The 20,697-nt window shown below is 51.4% G+C and overlaps 1 pseudogene; it reads left to right on the top strand.

Moving 5' to 3' along the window:
* The window catches only part of LOC108923131 (ecto-NOX disulfide-thiol exchanger 2-like), a 158,637-nt pseudogene that overhangs the window by 121,865 nt on the left and 16,075 nt on the right, over positions 1–20,697 (top strand).

The following is a 20,697-nucleotide window of genomic DNA, read 5'->3' as shown; positions in this document are numbered from 1 at the left end:
GGTTTGCTGAGCTACGCAGGGGTGGCGTCCTTTAGCCATCAAAAGAGGTTCAGTTAGGAACACATGGAGCCGCTTACAGGGATCTCTCGGGGGGGTCTTCACTGTGACCATGCGGTCAACGCCGGTGCCGTACTGGGGTACTTCCTCGGCACCACCTCTGGGAGGGGCAATGCAAACATGGTTCCATGGACACGAGTACAGGCCCGATCAACAGACCCCCTGCCGTCAGGATGGTGATTCAGTCCCTTCCCAGCCCCCGCCATCCATAGTCATTAATCGCACTTGGGGGGCATCTCCCTCGCGTTCCCGCCACATTAAAAGCAGAAATTTCCCACAACTTAATTACCGCTGTAGCGCGAGCCTCCTCAGAGTTAGCAAATGCCGTACGCACACTCATACACACCTACACTGACTCTGTGCGCCCATGCAGATTTCATCTTGTTTACTTGAGTCATTGTACTTCCAGGAATTGGACTATTGTGCCTGAGAATTGGGTCCTGCGGTGCCTCTGTAGGGTCTGAAGAGCTCTTCCAGTTGGGCTGGTTTATCAGCGCTCAGTGGGATCCACAGAAATGCTTCTGCGCCCCTCCCCCACCGGGCTTTTGTCAGCGGATAAGGTGCAACTGGTACTGTAACGCAAAACATATACAGGTGTATGACGGCCGCGGTACAGCAGGTATTCGCGGCAGGAGCTTTCACTCCGGGTCTGTTTTTCATTCGCTTATCAAAGCTCATCTTACCTGTCAGGAATACCACACTTTACTGTTTGCGAAAGCACAGCGTTACATTCGCAGCTGGCCTGAGTGAGAGTTGTGAACGAATTTCGGGTATCGACGCACAGCATCTCGACAGCACAGCCACGGGATCTTTCAGAGTGCGATTTATGGAAAGTGTGTTCGGGCTGCAGGACTGATTTATGTTCAGGAAATTTATTTGGAGAAGAAGGCACTCGAGCCACTGCTGTCATGTGTTTTGGCAAAATACTTAAATCGCAAATCAAGCTGGCGCTCTTGCATATTCATGGGGGAGATTACAGCGCTGTCATTATTTCATTTATTAGCGAAACGCTTCAGTTCGACTCGCAGTTTTAACCATTAATGTGGCCACATGTCTTAGCGCAACAATTCAAACCGGGCACCTTGCTCAAGGATTATGTCGTTGAACTGACAGTCTTAGTGTTACAGGAGCATGACCTTAACAGTTGATGGACCTTTAACTTTTGAATACATAAAAAAGTTAAAGCACCCTGACTTTTTTGCTCTTGAGTACCGTGAAAGTTAAAAGGGCTTCATAAGTCTTATATCTGTTTCCCATTAAGGTATTGATTTTGCAACATGGGGGCATAGTGAGTAGTGCTGGTGACTCGCAGCTCCTGGACCGTGGGTTTGGGCACGGTTTTGACTCTGGCTCAGTCTGGGTGGAGTTGGTATGTTCACGTGGACTTCCTTTGAGTGCTGTGGCTTCCTCCCACAGTCCAAAAACATGCATTTCAGATGAGCTGTGCAGCTGTGTGTGTCACATTCCTCGGCTGTGTGGATGATAAATAACTCTAAGCAGCTTTGTGTAGTGCATCTAACATTGTAAGTTGCCTTGAGCATAGGTGTCAGAAAAGCACAAATTAATAATCCTAAAGGCAAATATCATGATGGTGTTCCGTAGCTGTTTCACTTATACTGCATTTCAGGGGCAAAACCTGAGTGAACCCGGTCAGCGGTTGCTCTCATCCGTTGTGAGCTGATGGGTGCTACTGCCTGACGGGGCGGGCTGAATTGATGGTCAGCATCCCCCCTGCTTCTTGCCCCTGCTATGCCTCAAAAGCTTAATGAAGACCAGCTGCTGCCAGTTCATGGGTAATGAGCACGGACTTTAAAGGCAGCTGGTCTCAGGACTCGAGAGAACGGCTTGGGGGAGGTGTGGTTATTTATTCTTGCAGGTTTTGCCCTAAAGGGGTCTTTTGGTAGTTTGTTTTTGTTTGGTCTGGTTCACAATAAATGTTTTTCCGGAAAACTCTGCTGTCCTGCAGCTAAGTCCCGCCCCGTGGCCTCCTTGCCTTCAACCGGCCACTTCATGCGTGTAGCACGGTACGCCAGAGCGGCGCTAAGAGCGGCAGAGGCGTCAGGGTGAGAACAGTGTGGACGTTGGCACAGTTCAAGATCAGCGCCAAGTTTCCGAACTGTGAATGAGCCTTTCTTTCAGTCCCGCTCAACATGGTGAAGGGGGGTGGGGGCGGGACACCAGATCCTCTTTATAGCTTTTCAAGCTGTCTACTCCCCACACTGTGAAAATAAAGAAAGCTCAGAGTGTTTTTTATCTTCCACCACACAGATCCTCGTTGCTTTATCGCGCAGGAAGGGGCTGCGAGCGTGTGTGTGTGAAGCACGTTTCCAGGACGACGAGGCTCTTCTGGCTCTACAAGTGCAGTTCGGGCCGCGCTCCTTTGTGGCGACTCCATGGCGGAATGGCGGAACGCGACAGCTAGTCTGGAAGTGCTTGATTATTGCATGAGCCTCGAGGAAAGTTCCGGAAAATCCGTCAGCACTGCTTCTGCTTTCTGATTCCCGGGGCAGGATGAAGTCTCCGCTGATTCCCGTGCTCTTCGCCGTAATTTTTATGTATTTATTTTTTTTTGTGCATGCTTTATTAATGTGTCATGCACGCTGTGGTGTGCATGTCATACGCTGCTTGGCAGTAGATCCGACCAGAGCGTGACGCTCAGCACAGAACCAAGTGAATGTATTAAGAGATAATCCAGGGATTGAATGCAGGTGACATAGTGGTTAAGGAACCCGTAATTCAGAATGTACTGCAGCAGCATAATATGCAGATGTGTGAGTGGTGAGTGGTTGAGGGACAACTGTAGACATCCTTGCACCGGTCTTAAGCAGACTGACCCTCCAAAACTGAATGGCGGTGTTTCGGACTGGAGGTCCGGTAGGACGGCGTTCCATATCCTCCTTCCTCCAGCTTGTTGTGTCTCCATGTCGTTACCATAGTCTGGTCGTTATCATTCCAGCATCCAGTACAACATCCTGTGTTCCTCATGAGCCTTGAGCCTTAATATTTTAATGTTGCCTTGTCATTGTCAGCACAGTAAAAGCAGTGTACCCTCATAAGTTGCTGGAGAGGGAGGTGTCCATCCCACCCTTCACTGTGGAGAACATGAGAATGTGGTTCACGTGACACATCGCCCATGTGGGCTGAACATCCCAGGGCTCGGACTACACTGCTGGGCACGCCTGGGTGCATCACAGCCACCTCACAGGTGAGCCTTCGTGGGTTGTAAAGAGACACACACGCGTACACACACGTACAAAGGGTTCGTAGAGAGCGGTAGTGTGAGCTCGTACACGCAACACTTCTCCTGTTCACTGAGGTTTTGGAGATAAAAAGAAAGATCATCATACCTGAGCTTGTGAAGATTAATGTACCACACTTTGCCATTTTTACTTCATAGCAAAAGCGCCATGGATTTGTGATGTACAGTTTTGTGAATATGGGGCTGTGATATATTTTTAATCTCCTTGTACGGAGTTGGGGGGGAGCATGAGCATCAGACGTGTGAAGGCGTTAAAGACTTTGACCCATTCTGGTTTTATAGACTGTGTCTGCTAAATTGTGGGGAAAGACAGGGCTTGGATAATTTACCAGGGACTGGTGTGCGTGGAATTTGGATGAAGGTTTTTTCTTTTTCTTTTTCTCAATTCCAGACGTGCTTTTTCAGAGGACCCGTCGGACCCGCTCTGCTGCGTGTGTCTCATTGTTCTCTTGAGGCCACCGGGGGGGGAGAAGGAAAGTGGTCCATGCATTTGACACGAGCGCTGTATACCGTGCTGCGTTACTTACGATTTGGTCGTCATCGGGTGGAAACGCAATCTGGCAGCTGCCATTTTTGTGAAAAATTGCTGTAATTATTTGCGTGACATGTTTCAAGAGGACTTGACCAGCTGTGCTTCTTCGCGGTTGAATTGGAAGTGTGTCTCCGACTCGCGTCGAGCACAGTGTCGGGCGGCGGGAGGCCGACGGAGACGCGCAAGCAGTGCCTCCTCCTCCTCCAACTCTGTGGTGAACACTGTGCCTTCGCTGTAACTGTGGACTGGGGTCACGGTCACTGTGTTTGCGGTCTTCACCTACCCCGCGCGGTGTAGATAATGCCGCGCTCTCATGTTCTTCTGCTTCTGATCTCTTGCTCTGCACCAGCTGTCTATGATGACACTCGATGGTTCTCAAAATTGAGGCTTCCTCCGTTTCTAATTTAATCTCGTGTGCTCTGTCATGTCTTAAGGTTAATGCATCTCCACGCCTGTGTTCTTGGGTCCTTCTCATTATGTTTACCCATCTGTTCCTCGCCGACCTTCAGTACAGGTCATTACTTATTTAAATTGATTTGAGGTTCTTTAAAACTCTCCGCTTCCTGTCTTTCATCCATGTCCTGCGATTAGCTCCAGACCGGACTCTCGCGTCCAATTGTATAATTTGACATTGCTGGCAACTGCCCGTTTTTTGTGTGCGTTTCTGAACTGTACAAAAGATTTACCATGCCATATATCACCGGCGACACCCTTCAAAAATGACTGTTGTTGCTCGGCTTATCGGAGCCCCGCAGCTTCCCCGCCGGTGGCTCGGGGGCAGCGTCGAGTGCCTTCTTGCATGAAATGACGACGGCGGCGGCGGCGGCAAGACTTCTCAGAGAAACGGGCGGAACGACGGCTAAAACAACGGCGCAACTCTAAGCGCAGGCGAAACGGTCGAAACTTTGTGTCCTTTTCAGACTCCAGTCCCTCTCCTCCCCCCGTCCTCCCCTTGGGCCGTCTTTCCCGGACACTTTGACAACATATAAAAGGCGTTTCCTTTTCTCCAGCTGAAACAGATGAGAGAGGCCAGTAGCCGGATCCGCTTTTCTCTGCTGCCCGCAGGCTGCGCGGCTGCTGCTGAATAGCTGATGGCCAGTGTTCAGGAGACACGGCGCTCCGAGCTCTCCCCGAACAGAAGTGGGTCCATCCAGAGGCTTTTGGTGACCGTTTGCACAGGGACGCAGCCGCGTTGCCCGAGTCCTCATTGCTCCCTGATCCTGATCATCGGCGGACATCAGAGTTTTAGTCCCCGCCGACTACGCCGACGTGTCCCAAGGTCCAAAGGGGCCTTGCGCAAGCACGGTCTCGGGCCGAGGGCCTCCTGCGCCGATGTGTTGCAGGATACCTGCTGAGTGGCATACGTTTCTCTCTCGGGGCTCCAGTCGGTTTGCCTAACCAGGTAAGTCGAAGCGGGAGCACGCGGCACCGTGTGTGTGTTCAATAATGGAGGGCGGCGTAACGTCGAATGTAAGCAAAGTACTTTCAGTCTTCAAAAGCAGGACTGTTGGAGGGATGGAGTTTCCCCAGCTCAGCTTTTCCATCCCTCGTATTCGTTCCTTCCTTTTCGAGTCAACCTCGGTGCAGCTGATTGGGACGAGCTGCTCGAACCTGGCGAAGGCGTCCCGCCTTTGCACGTCGCTCTGTTTCTGTTTCACACTCACTTAGTGCATTATTTCATCCAAAGCACCTCACATTTTTAACTTTTTAAGCTTCATCCATGCTTGGAGCTAGGTATTTTTTCCCCTTTATTACCCTTATTATGATGTCTGAATACATAAGTGTTTTTTTTACTGTTTGGGAAATAGCACATTTGCTGTGTCGGCCTTCTGTTGTAAAAGCCGAGCTAACGACGCAGTCTGCCACCCTAAACAACTCGGACCAGTCCCTTCTTAAAAATTTCTCGGAAGAATTATACGCTGTATTCTTTAATCTGAAACAATTCTGTCAACTTGCAATGAAATTAACAGCTAAAAATTTTGTCGAGGGAGCTGGAGCATCTCGAGGGTAAAAAGGGAGAGAAAGGTTGTCAGCGAAATTATTTCCGAATGTCTTGGCGATGTTCTCCTGGTGGCTACGAGCCATTTCAGGATATTCTCCGGAGAAACAGCTGTGTTTTACGACCGCCGGCACTTTGTTCACACGTTCGTGACTGTGCCCACGCACGCAACTCCGCCGCATCCCTTACAGCCCACTTCAGACTCCGGGCCGCGTCTCCTGTTATCTTTGCTTCGGTTCAGAAGCGCGACACGTAGAGAACGGCGGGCATCGGACATGTCGGATTCCTCCACGTTTCTTCTTGAAGCATCTGCTGCGCGCTACCCACTTCGGCTACTTAACGCTGATTTACCATTTATACAGCTGGGTCATTATTACTGCACCATTTCAGGTTAAGTACCTTGATGAAGGGTACTACAGCAGGAGGTGGGATTCAAACCTGTGTCCTTTGACCCATGACCCTGACACCCCCAACTGCCTTGCCCTTTACCTATTTTTACAAATAGGGATTTGAGCAGGACGTCCTGCGGCCGTGGTCCACGTTCTCGTCCGTCATGACACCTCTACAGGCCGCTGTCCACTTCCCCGGGTGGAGGAATAATGACACAGCATGGCATCCACCGGTGGAGTCTGCACGCTTTGGCTCGCTGCTCAGGGCTCAAGCTGCAGGGAAGCTGTGGACCAAGCTCCACGCTGGACTCCCCAGGACCGTTTGTGGTCATAATGTGACTGTTCACACACTAAGGGGCAACTTGACGCTGCTCCGCTAGTTTAAAGGGCAAATCGGCATATCGACCCATCATGTTCAAGCCTTCGTGTCACTGTACTAAGCGTGGGGGGGTAGTGAGGGTCCCCATCCCATGCCCTGTGTGTGTGTGTGTGTGTGTGTGTGTGTGTGTGTGTGTGTGTGTGTGTGTGTGTGTTGTGTGTGAGGAGCGCAAGTGTGGTGCAGTACTCAGCTGACATCTGTAACTGCACTAATCGCATGTGATGTAGTGAGACGTTTAAGCTCAATCTTGCTGAATATACACAGATTAATTTTGTTTCTCTGCGGCTGCCAGCGTTGCCTGTCTGACATTTTGGAGGCCATCAGGAGCACCAGGCGCGGCACTCGTAAAACCACACGGCACACTTCAATGTGGCGAGGTCATTGGTCCGTTAGTGTCCCCGCGGCTGCGGGCGCGCGGCCCGTGACGAGACACACGGATGCGCCGGTCGTCACGCACGCACTTTTTCCTTTATGAAGTCTGTCTTGTGAAGAAAAGCGTCAAGGTATCGAGGCAGCTGGAAGGGTAGTGGTTAGAGCTGCTGCCTTTGGATCAAAAGAACGCAGGTTTGAATCTCAGCTCAACTCTAGTACCCTTAAGCAAGTACCTTAATTTACCATAAATGGGTAAATTGTGAAAGTAGCTTAACATTGTAAGTCACTGTGGAGAAAAGCATCACATAAATAAATGTACAAGTGTCCTTCAGAGCTCTTCTTTACACTTCGGCTCATCACTGTCACAACTGTTTTTTTAACACATTTATACAGCTGGGTAATTTTACTGCACCAATTTAAGGGAAGTACCTTGTTAAGGATTCTGTAACTAGAGGTAAGATTTGAACCTGCAAAGGGAGCAGCTCTAACCACTATGCTACCAGCTGCCCCAACATATGCTATCCTGTGCTACCACTGGCTCTTGGTTTGTTTGAGGAGGACCCTGCTGTGCTCCCCAGCTTCACACCTACTGATGTAGTGCAGCTGTCACTGAGGGAGACCGGTTCTTCTCCACGCACTCGCTTGGTAGCCTCAGTGTAAAGTAACTGCTTTCAGGAAGCAGTGTGTTAGCAGAACCACCCCCCTTCGCTGTTTGGCTGGAGAAGTCTGGCTTATCAAACCGCAGAGACTTAATCGCGTTTCCCTCCTTCGTCGTTATTTCTCACGCTGGCACCTTGAAAAATCTAATGGAATTACCAGCGCTAAATAATAAGGCAGTGGAGAACGGCGCCATCCGCCCCCCTACCTGAGAAACAGCCCAGCCCCGATCACGTTCCGCTGCTTACTGAGAGCAAAGCGTGGTAAATGGACAGCTTGGCGTTTACCGCGAGGCCTTTTCACAGCACGCAGCAGCACCTATGCGAGCGACTTGTCTTCTTTCGCTCTCCTTATTTATTTATAGGCTGGCCAAGCATGGGAAGGCGGGACTTGGTACAGAGCGGAGGCTTTGTAATCCATCAGCGTCACACGGGCACCTGCTGCAGCAGGTCACAGGGGCGTAGGGCCCTCACCCTCAGCGCGAACGCCTTTCCAGTCTGGGCCGAGGCACCAGATATTTTCCACTCATCTCCTGAGAAGCACTGGGGGAGGGGTGGGCGGAGCAGGAATAGCATCTGTGCGGTCAGGTCAGGACCGGGACACGCACGCACACGGATGGACACAGTTGGACGGATGCACACGAACGTTTTGCATTCTGGCTTTGCCCAGTGAGAGCCACTTTGATGCCGTTTCCCCACATCGATCAGTCCTGCTGACGTGTGGTTCTCTTGGTGCTCTGCTGCTACAGGCTGCTGCGTGTGGATCCTGCCGCCCCGCCACCGTCCAGCCTGCATGTGGCTGTCATAGCCACGCTTTAATCGCCTTTCTCAGCCACCATCACATCTGCCCCAGTTCACAGCACGGCAGCGGCACACCTGAGAGCGCTAGGTGTGCGCTCGATAAAACACAATCCACTTTTCCAAAGAGTTCAAAGTGCGTCACTGTCACGGCTGCTGCTGCATGGTGCTGGGGGACAGGGGGCGCTGTGTGACAGCGTCCATTGGCTAATATCACCATCTCTAGGGGGAAGGTGGTTCAGCTCAACCAGGTTCCTTTTGCTTTGTGCGGAGGGACGCTGACCGACGGCACAGCCTGGTCACCAATACTGATATAAACCATTAGGACATATAAACAGTTAACAGGTGAATTCTGTGTTATATTATAGCGCTTTGTGATATTTGTCACTAATTACATACATTATTCATGTTAATACTAATATACACTAATATTAATACAGCATAGTGTCGTAATTATGTTTTCATGCTGCACTGTTTTCACTTTAGTTTCTAAATCTGTTGTTGTTCTTTCCTTTTGAACACCACTTATTAGCCATTTTAAATATAAAGAAAAGTAACAAACAGAAAGTGTTAATAAAACGCAGGCGCTGCTGAACACCCGAGCAACGACCGAGACCCGAACGGCGACTGATACGGTGCCTTGGCAAAGCGGTCAGCAGATGGAGCGGTCACCGTTAGAGAGTGTGACCAGACAGCGGAACCCAAAAATAATATGATAATGCCAAGAGCACAGCCGTCGTAACTCAGGGTCGCCCTAAGTCGTAACTCAAAGACCCTCTGTGAAATGCCATCCCCCTCCCAGACTGGGGAACCTCTCAGGAGCCTGTTTGGTCCTGGGTCCAAATCCTGCGGCGCTTTGCTGCCGTCGTCCCACATTCTGCCATCAGGTGTATTCCTCTCTTCTTTCTGTTGGCCGCGCGAACAATGGGACGGATCTGGTACGCTTCCTCTGGATGACGGTGCTCTCTTTCTCACTCTCTCACACACGCAGAGGGAACTGTCTTTTAAGTTTTCACTTGCACAGGTGAGGCTTGGGGAGTGGTGTCATTTCCATTTCAAACTGCCGCGATGCCCTGCCAGCCTCAATCAATAGCTGTAAATGAAATCCCGCGCGGGCAGCAGCACTTTATTGGAGAGACGAACGTTGCGGGTGGTGGTGATGGGGGGGAGAGAGAGGGGGTTCGCACGGTGAGATGGGCTCGGCCCGAGTCCGCAACAGCAGAGCGCCTTCTCCCACCCGCTTTGGCATTTTGTTGTTTGTTTGAGTGCGTTCTGAAGCCGGCATACAGGCGGATGGAGAGGTGGAGTGGTTGTTGTTCTTTTTACAATGCAGGAGAAAAGTATGAAATTTACGCTGAGTTGTCGCCTAGGAAAAAGCGGCTTGGGCCACCATCCTGCTCGCCCTGCTCTCTCCCTCCCTCCCCTCTCTCACCTGTCACCCCTCTCTCTCCTCCGCAGACTTCGACCCCAGCCTGGGCATGATGACGGGCATCGCACCCATGAACCCTCTGATGCCTGGCCTCAGCATCGTTCCCCCGCCCATCTCGCAAGACATGCCTGTCGTCAAGGAAATCATCCACTGCAAGAGCTGCACTCTGTTCCCTCCGAACCCCAGTAAGCCCACCCTGTACACGGACGGTCTCTCCCACTCTCACACACACACGCGCACAGAGAGCCTGGTCTGGGTCCTTCCTTCCATGTGTGCAAACAGCTCCTGCATCCTGAGGTTTCTTCAAGCATCGATAGGCATCACCCCAGATAGACCACTCCCTCTGCATGCATTTTAGATGACGGTATCGACTGCGGCAGGCCTGACCTGGAACCGCCGCCAAACACGGACCGTCAAGGTGTCTCGCAGGAGCGCTGCAGGGAATATTGACGTGACATTAACATTGGGACGGGAAATAAACTTGACGGCGCAGCAGAGATGGACGTGGCCAGGGTGGGCCCAAGCTAGTCACCTACTTCGGCGTGCAAACCAAATGGTGTTGTTCTGAGGTGGCACAGCGGAGGCGGAGCTTAACCCCCCCTTCATGTCCCACCAGCTGGGGCTCATTGCATTCCTGCTTGTTGAGGTGAGAACCCCTACCTCAGTCATCATGATATCAGGCCGCTACATGTCTGCGTTGCGGTGCTGAGACCCCCAGATCAGGCGTGTCTGGCCGAATGGTGAGAGGAGACCTTCGTGTGCCCCTCGTCGCCATGGTTACCCCTGCACTTGGGCCCTGTTGAAAGGCCTCGCGTCTCATTGGTCCTCGAGCCCACTGTGCGTTTCACTCCATGACACTCTGCACTGCCAGCTGTGGCTGCTCAGTGGAAGGAGTGTCGCCCGCGCTCATCACAATGGCTTTTTTAACCATCTCATCTGCATTCTCACTGAGGATGAGCAGCTTGGCAAATCCAGCAATCCGACAGAACTTCAGAGCCCCCATATGCAGCCACAATTACCTTCCCAGTGTCCCCCCGCTTGTTGGCCGGTGGTGCCTGATGGTGGAAGTTTCCCGTCTTTCCTGTGAGTGTGTATTAATCAGCTCGCATCCCCCAGAGGAGTCGCTCTGAGGTAGTTTTCACTCCGTGCTGCATTTAAAGCGCTCTCCGAAGCAGCTCTCGGAAACGGGGCAGACGGACTTGGATGGTGTCGCCAGAGTGACGTTCAGTCACACGGAATGATAACATTGTCATGCCGCACTCGACTGAGTGAGAGACACTTCCTTAAGGATGTGGCGTGTTCTCCTCCTCTACTGGGTTTACTGCGCTGGGAAGGACCCTACCCTGTCCCGTCCCGCACTGGTGGAAATCTGTCCCCGCAGACACGGTCCATAAGAGCGACATGTGCGGCTGTGTCTTAAAAAACCGAATCAAGACGTTTATCATCCCAGGACAGGTGCTTTGAGCAGGCGGTTTGACTGGGTTTAGAGCTCCGTCCAGCAGTGTGGACAGTAAGGTGTCATCAAAAATGTATTTCACAATCTCGCACCTTCATATCATTCCTTTTGGCAAGAAATCGACGTGAGGCAAATTTCAACAGAACCCAGTGACGTTCCATTGTTGCTCACCTGTTTGTACTCAGGATATGTTATATTGTCCCGCATAACACTGGTTTACTGGGCAAACCCACAGTCCACACTCACTTCACACTTCAGGCCTTTCAGAAATGTGCTCCATCAAGTAATTCTCTCGTATATTTGTGAGATATTGGTTTTTTTGTCCATAGCGTGTGTGTGCGTAAAAATAATGAATCTTGAGCAAAAAATTCCACTTCAATCCAACAGACCCATTACTGTCCTGTCCCAAGAAAGAGTGTGCTGCTAGTGAGAATTGAAACTAACAGTTACATAAAATAAATAGTCTTGCTATAATAAGTAAATGTCAGTATTAAGATGACCAGAGGGTTTTAAGTAGTACCCGATAGGCTATAGAATAGTATGCATGGTAAAAGATTAGACGCTGAGCGACTTGTTGCACATGAGATACAGTAAAAGTTCTAGCCCCCCCAATTTTTTTTTTTTCCTCGAATGGAACAATTTCGTGTTCAAGGCCCACAAACAAGATATTTTTCTCTGCATCTTTTACTGACACCCCAGTGGACAGTGTACCATCTGTGTGGCTCCCAGCTTCTCTTGAGTATCCCTGCTCTTGACACCTACCTCCTACACCTCTTCCGCTTAAGGTACCGCCTTCCTCAGATCGCTGCAAGAAAGACGCGTCACAGCTCGGCCGTTGCCAAGGCAACACTTCCGCATTTCTTATTAACTTTCCGTAACATCGTCATTCCTACCTTTGAAATGCATCCTCACGGTTCACTGGCTGCACATGCATGCCTCACTCTGCCCCTCAATTGTATTTAATCAACCATAGCCGCTGGGAATATTACAGTGTATTTTGCTTAATTTGTACCCCCCTCCCCCCCCCCCAACACACACACAGGAGGTCAGTTTGCAGGCCTCTTTTCCCTCCTCCGCTCAAGTGGCCCCGCGCAGGCGCAGCCGATGGGACAAGAGCGATCGTGGGCGACCTGGGACTCAGGCGTCATTTAGTCCTGCGATCCGTGAACTTCTTCAAATAACGACCTTTGTTAAACAAAGAAAAGGAGGTGGAACAAAAGCGAGCGCAGTGATGGGCCACCAGTGGGAGGGACCGAGGTGAGGAAAGGTTGGGGGGGCTGTAGGCGTGTGTTCAGCTGCTTTACGGGACATTTTAATGATGCCACTCTCCAGATCCGCCCGTGGTGTCAGAGCCCAGCACTCGCTTTAGCTCTTTTCTGAGCATCCTGCTCCAGGACCTGCTGGCAGGCTGTGTAAACACATATTGACAGGCCATCTTCGGCTGTCATCTCATGATTCGGGGGCACACAGAGAGCAGAGCGAGCGATCTGACAGTCTCGGCTCACCCTGCGGTCGCACCGCCACTTCCCCTGCCGGGCCGGGGAGTGACTCACCGCCCATCGCAGGTGTACCTGTCATCAGCAAGGCGATGCACAGATGGTGTCTGTCATATAGCTCCAGCCTTGCAGGACCCCCCCCCAGGCCCTCGACCTCTCTGAAAGTGACCTTCACATCCAGTGCTGACCTCTTGTCTCCGCTCTTTCCTGCATCACCCCTCTGTAGAGACACACAAACCTCTTCTCCTACTCGTAATTCTTCAGCCTTCTTTCAGCTGCTGTTTGGCTCAACATCTTACCTGTTAAATAAAGGCAGTAGAGAATTCCAGCTGATTCATCCAGGAAGAGGTGGTGGCTGAGTTCATTAGAGTTGATGTAAACACCATGGGCTGTCATCTGCTCTTGACCCGTGTTGCTTTACTGACTAACTGCTCAACACATTTGTATATCCACCCTTACTGCATGCAGTCCTCTGCTTTGCTTGTGCTTGGTACTGGACCAGGTCATGCTCTCTATGTCTTTACATCTGCTGCGTCCAGGTTCCACTCTAAACTCTTCTTTGTTCGGACACACAGCAACGTATACACTTGCTGGCTACTTTTTTAGGTACACCCAGCTAGTACCAGGTGGGAGCTTGTTGTCCCTCCAGAATAGCATGAATGAAATGTAAATTTAGCATCGAGGTGCTAGGCTCATTCCCCCGGGCTCGTGGTCCATGCAGAGATTGCACACACCATTCCTGTACCTTCACCAGTCTGTACTCCCAATGTTCATTCTTTTTACACTGACATCTGATGTTGCCATCAATATGTCGCAACAGAAACTGGGAGTTGACCCTGTTGTCCATTGTGGGGAATTGGGTGCCCACTGTATCCTCCTCATCTTTTCTGAGCTCACAGGCGATGAACACTGTGTGTGCGGCCTTCTGCTGTTGTATCCCATCCACTTCAAGGTTTGACAGTTGTACACTCTGAAATACTTTTCTGCGCACCGCTGTTGTACTAAACTTTTTGCACTTGTGTCCTTTACAAGTCTGCCCATTCTCCTCTGACCTCTCATTAACAAGATGTCAATACTGCTGATGGCATAGTTTGTTCATCGCTCCATTCTCTGTAAACTCCAGACACTGTAACATGCAGAATCCCAGAATTCTGTCTATTTCAGAGATACTTCATCCGCTACATTCGCACCAATAGTCACACTACATTCAAAGTCACTTAAATCACAGATCTTGTCTTTTCTAATGCTTATTCTAGTGTAAATTAAACATCTATATATACATGTATTCAGTATATATGTTGTGTGTGTGTGTGTGTGTGTGTGTGTGTGTGTGTGTATATGTATACACAACATATATACTGAATCACCACCACCTGATTCACTGCAACGGGCTGCCTTAAGAAGTTATGTACCTAACAAAGTGGCCAGTGACTGTATGCATGAATGTATGCCACTCGGTGTTGCCTGCTCCGCAGACATCTACACTACTAGGTGCACTCTTATGTAGTTGACATTCACATATACTTAGCCCCTTTGTTCAATATGCCGTACTATGTATGTCAAAAAATAAAACTACTGTCATCTGGATCACATACCTGTGTGCAAACGTCAATGCCCTCAACTGATAAGAGTAAAAAATACCATTGTATAAAGGACCGTAAGTAGCCTAGTGTACAAACGTAGCACTGTAAGTGTCAGCTAAATAAAAAATAATAATAATAATGCACTGAGTATAAATGTTGCACTCAGCACTCTGTAACCCACATTGCCACAATGTTGCATATTGGAAGACACAAAATATATTTAAAAATATATCAGTGTTCTTTCATTGCCAAAAATCAGCATGACTATTTCACGACTAATGCGTTGATGATGTATGTTTTTAAACTGTTTACATTCAGAGTCTGTTTTCTTCTTTGGTCCCTTCCCTGAGATCCTGCTTTGTTGTCGTCATGACAGATGATCAGCTCCTCTCCGGCCGAGCTCTGCATTAACTGTCACCGGTGTGGCGGTACGGATGAATTGAACAGCATGTTTACATGCTGTTTGGGGCCAGCATCATACCAGCAATATGTTCACAATGCGAGCACTGTCCTCATATATATACCTAGGGTTCAGGTAGTGACAGCAACAACATGTCATCGCTTATGAATACAGTCATTTAAGCACGAGGAATGGCGTATAAATAGTAACTTTCACGAACAAAACATACAGGTGGCTTTAGATCCTTGCAGAGCATCAAAGTGCTCAGTAAGCTGGTTTTCCCCAGATTCTCGACCCTCAGCCACTTCTCAGGTTGCGTGTCTTTGAGCGCAACCGTTGGTGGGGAGACGGGTTTGTGCGCAGCATTGAATATCGTTGAAATGCTACTTATTAGCACACCGCATGACATTTGTCACACCCAGGTGCGATTCATTAGTAGATCTAAAAATGTGAACTGAAGTGCAAAGAAGCTTTTAATTAATGAAGCACAAACAAAAGTAAGTTTTTTTATTATGTTAGGGAAAGAAAGAGGTAAAGTATCATTTAGCGCAGCAAATTGCTGCTGGTGACAGTGATTTTGACTAAACTTGCCCTGTCCTAATACAACGGAACAGGCAGCTGGTAATTAGCCTGACACGTTTCCTCCTTTCCATCTGGGACACACTCGGCGTCGCGCCCTTTTAGCGACAGGCGCCGTCAACCTCCAGACAGGGATAGCACAGTCCTGTCAGTGGGTGTCCACTAGCGAATCGGAAAGGAGACGTCTAAGATTTGGGGGGGGTCCAGTCCCCGCGCTAAGGGCCTCTTGCTAGTGTGGCCAGGTTCCTTCGGCTCATGTTATAAGCTTGGATGTTAGCTGTCACCAGCCAATTGGAACCAGAGACAGCTATTGACCAGGATGTTCTCTGTGCAGAACTGTCCGCTCATGTGTTGGGGTCTGCCAGTTCCTGGTGGCCACTGGCACCGGGTCGTGGTTCTGTGGTCCCTTCTGCGCCAAGAGGGTTGATGGCAACCGGAAAAGAGCACGAAATGGAGCAGGAGGAGCTGGGATGAGAACTGAAGGAAATCACGATAATGATTTCACTGTCAATCCCCCACAGACCTTCCGCCTCCTGCCACCAGGAGCGCCCTCCCGGCTGCAAGACAGTGTTCGTAGGGCGGCCTGCCAGAAAACGCGACGGAACAGCTCATCGTGGAGGTGTTTGAGCAGTGCGGTGAGATTGCTGCCATCCGCAAAAGCAAGAAGAACTTCTGTCACATCCGCTTTGCCGAGGAGTACATGGTGGACAAGGCCCTCTTCCTGTCCGGTACGTTTCCCAGCAGGCCTCGGTGCGCCTGCTCTCTTCTTCTTCCGAGCAGTACGTTCCCAACCCCATCCTTCTCGTAAGCAGTGTGGCCAGAGGTGGGCCAGGGAATGTGCCGTTCTGCGCCACGCTTAGGTCCGCTCTGAGTAGCACTCAAACCCAATTAGGGTTTGTAGAGGACAGTTAGAGCCCCTTAACGCAGGTCACGTGACCATGGCCGTGCCTCTCATCTTATCACCGTCTACCAGTCGTCGTCCACAACCAGCCCCTAAATCTCGCTTTGTGTGCAAACAGCAGGAATGTATATCCGTGCTCCTCAAAGCGCATTAAAGTGGCCGGCGGCTCCCGTAGCGCTATGGCTCTTATTTACCGCTCCTGAGCGAGTGGCTCTGCAGCAATGGCTCATATATTAGAGAAGCTTGTGATGGGACCTCACGAGCTCGTCCATAAATAACCCCGTTTATTCTGCACCCGAAATGCACCAATGAAATATTTAACCACATCTAGGGGCTTCAGAGCCGAGGAGGAACCCCCCCACTGCCACTTCCACCCTCCCACACTCAAACTGCTGCTTAAGTGAAAGGACCAGGCAGAGCAGTGAGTGAAGGCCTAAGCCAGGGAGGGACACACAGTGACTCCCTTCGCTCGCTCAGGGCATTAACATGTTTTCCCGCTCATTAAAAATGTCAACACTTAGGCATGATTTTGCTATGGGATGCTTGGAAATTGATTGGCAAGGGGACATGAAAAGACAGGGGAGGGGGATGCTGTTCTGTGCCGGAGGGATAATTAGCTGGCGCGACTTCTTCCCGCCGCGTGCGTCACAGGGTCGCGTTGTTATTCCTAAAGGGGCCCAAAGCGCGCGAGACGCTAATGCGGCCGCGACAGCAACATAAACCCATCGAAACATAAAGATGTCGGGGGACGGGTCCGGAGGCGACGGAGATGGACGTATCATTTCCCCACGAGTGAGCCCCGAAAATGGAGATGCTGGTCCTCAATGAGAGCTGACAGGCGGTGCGAGGAGGACGCCCTCAATGGGCAAGACGATGAGACCGCTGCGCCACCAGGTGCCCCCTAGGCATCTCTGCCGGGGGCTGCACGCTCTTGCACCTCGCGCCTCTGTCACACAGCGTTGCTCTTTCGAGATTACGCTCATTTTCGGAAGAGCCTCTCGTTTCTTGAAGACGCTGCTTTAAAAAAAAAAAAAAAACATTTTACATGCAAATTAAAACGAGAGCTTATTTGCTGGAGCTCGCTGTAGGTGGGAAAATGAAACTGAACAGAGAACAATGTGCATTTGAGAAGGAGGGAGTCACATTATGGTTTATCACATTAGAAGCTCCCAGGAAGTGCGCCTGTGTGTTGTGGCACTTAAATGGCAGATTAGCCGGTGTAAAAGCACGGGAAACGTGGCCCTGTGCAGTGTGTGTGTAATCCCTAAGCCGATTCCCAGGAGGCCTCCTCTGTAAACTGCGACGGCCGCCTGTTGTGTGTCCTGTAAATGGGAAGAACAGCCGGTGCCCCTTGGGGGTTCCTCCAGCTGCTTCTTCCTGTCTTCCGCCTCCGTTTCCGCTCCTCTGCCGCTTGTCCTCCTCATCCCCGGCACCGTTCCACCGCTCAGGGTACCGGATCCGGCTGGGCTCCAGCACCGACAAGAAAGACACGGGCCGCTTGCACGTGGACTTCGCCCAGGCGCGGGACGACCTCTACGAGTGGGAGTGCCGGCAGCGCATGCTGGCCCGTGAGGAGCGCCACCGCCGCCGCATTGAGGAGGACCGTTTGCGGCCGCCCTCACCGCCCCCCATCGTCCATTTCTCGGAGCACGAGTGCAGCCAGCTGGGCGAGAAGCTCAAAGGTGGGTCTTTTGTCCTCCCTGAGCTCCCCACGTACTTCCTGTTACCCCTGTCCCCCCCCCCCCCCCAGTACCACATGTACACTCAGCTCTGCCCTCAGACTATACCAGCTGTGATCCACCACACCTGAAGTCAGGCCTGCCCCCCCCCCCCCATAGGTCTGATCTCACCAGCCACCTCCATGTGCGTCTCACACAGCGATCAAGGTGCCTCTCTGACTCACCTATCTCTGAGACTGTCAGTTATCTCACGTTTGCAGGAGGGTCTCATCCCGAGCCGCTCACAGGTGGGCGGGGACTGCAGTGCGGCTCGGGAGACAGACAGATAAAGACAGAGAACACGTTTCGACTTGGCCTTCCTCACTCCGCCGGGTTAAACAAACTACCCTCAAAGCGGCCTGAAATATTTATGTGCTGGATGGACTACAGTGACGAGTGACCTCACACTGGGCCCCGGAGGACAGGGTGGGGGAGCAGTACACAGACATTGACAGTCCCTGAAACACTCGAGAGTGTGCTTCCTCAGCAACGGTCACCAGCTCTCCGTGCTCTGCGGGTCAGCGGCTGTGCCAACGCGGTCTTCGGGGAAGGAGCGTAAAGTACCGCTGTCGCTGTTTCGACACTTCCAGCTTCACTAGAAGAGACCAGTGCAGGTATTCCTGGCCAAGTGAGTTGATATGGGTAACAGTAGCTGGTGATCAGAAGAGGCGAAATGACGCAAGATTTCCTCGGAAGTTTTGTCAGGACGTTTGATCAGCGGTTGACGGTCTTCATCTGTAGCGCTGGGTGGAGTCCGTCAATAAGGAGTCCATGGGGTTGTGTGTGGAGCCGCACACCGGCATCCCAGGATCCCATCAAGTCAGGAAGCTAAAACATCCTATAAATGTGTAGCCCCAGGGGTCAGAGCTCACAACACGCTGATTCACCAGGCACACGGCACAACCGAGCGCTGATGGACTGTTAGTGCCGGTGGCCCGACAGTCCCGCGGGCTCCTGTGCTCCCATGTACTGTAAATAAATGACATGTCCTCCAGCACTGTGTTCTCACTGCTCATGGCAGTGGGGCTAAATGCTCCCCCTCCCCCACCGTAGGGAAAAAGAGTTGTGGTGCACTGAGTGATCAGTGATGCAACAGGGGAGCAGGAGGAAGTGGCGCCTCCTACAGCATCTTCAAAGCCAACCCCCCTCCTGTCCTCAGCTGCAGCCGACGGCTCCCTGAGTACCGGCGCTTTCCACACGCTATCGAAACGGGCGAGCAATAGCCGAAACAGATGGTCGGCCTTAGCCGCCGCATCCAAGGGCGCTTGGGATGCTCTTAGTTACAGCGGCTTTGCCAGATCTTATCCTTCACCTGCTGGCACTGGGAGCAGATGGGGAGCCAAGGCTCGGGTTGGGTTTGACGGTCTGTTGGAAGCTGCTTCTCTCTCTCCCTGCTGGTGCCAAACAGTCTTCACGCCCACCTTGGCAGCTCTGCGTGTGCCATCGAGACACACCGTGGGAGATCCAGCCCTCAAGGCAGCGTCCAGTCGCGTCCCCCGGCACCGTTGATGATGTCGTTCTCTGTCTTCTTTTCGGTCTAATCCCATCAGCCCCCCACCCTTGTGTTCCTGTCCGGTTTTTCACCGCTCTCATCATGTCGTCCAGAGTTGTCCCAAAAAACCCCGTTCCGCTCAAGAGCCCACACACATCGGTCTCGGCTAACCGGATGCTCGTCCGTCCGCAGACGACTCCAAGTTTCCTGAGGCCATCCGCGTGCTCCTCACCTGGGTGGAGCGCGGCGAGGTGAACCGCCGCAACGCCAACAACTTTTACTCCATGATCCAGTCGTCCAACAGCCACATCCGGCGGCTGATGAACGAGAAGGCGGCTCACGAGAAGGAGATGGAGGAGGCCAAGGAGAAGTTCAAGAACGCCCTGGCCGCCATCCTGGTGCAATGTGAGTTCCCCCCACACCCCGAAACACACAAAACACACCTCCTGTCTTTGGTCTTTGCGTCCTTCAGCAGGACTCCTGTGCGTCCCCACTCCTGCACGTCACATTCACATGGACCACAGTTGTGCATTTGATGACTTACGGGAGCAGAGCGCGCGCACACACACACACACGCACACACACACTGAATGCGCGTGCATGCTGAGGACTCGGCACTTTTCTCAGTGAAAGAGGAGCAATCCAGCAGGCAAGACATAGCTGCAGGCTGTGTCCCCGGGGTTCACTGTCCCTGCTGGGATGTCATCTACGGCGAGACCCTGCGGTGAGGCTCAGAGCTTCATACTGCACTCCACCTTCTGTGGGCCCAAAGTGAGCAGACCCTACAGCGCCCCCTGCAGTGTTCCTCCTGTAAAGCACAGCTGTGACACAAATGCCGCTTGGGAAGAAAGTCCCGACCGGCGCTTGACTTTTGTTTGTGTCAAAACACCCTTTGAGTCAGATGAGCGGAGCCTCGATGCGAACAGGCAAACACAAGAGTGACTCGGGTCGAGAAAAGGCCAAACCTGTAAATAGGGAGAGTTCATTTTCACTTGCATTCTCATTCCGAGCCTTTTTATATGCACCAGCAAAAAAAAAAAAGAAAAAAATCAAAACTGTTCACACCTCCTACAGCTACAGGCAACACTACGGAGGTGGGGTTGTGATTTTATGCTCTCGCCTTGTTTTTTTGCACAGCTTGCCCCCGTTTCACCTATGTCCCCCCTTCACAGAACTCTTTACATGAAATTAAGGGTATAACT

This window comes from Scleropages formosus, chromosome 13 (assembly GCF_900964775.1).
Source record: "Scleropages formosus chromosome 13, fSclFor1.1, whole genome shotgun sequence".
Lineage (NCBI taxonomy): Eukaryota > Metazoa > Chordata > Actinopteri > Osteoglossiformes > Osteoglossidae > Scleropages > Scleropages formosus.
Note: the sequence above shows the minus strand (reverse complement) of the source record. Positions and strands in the feature narration are given on the sequence as shown.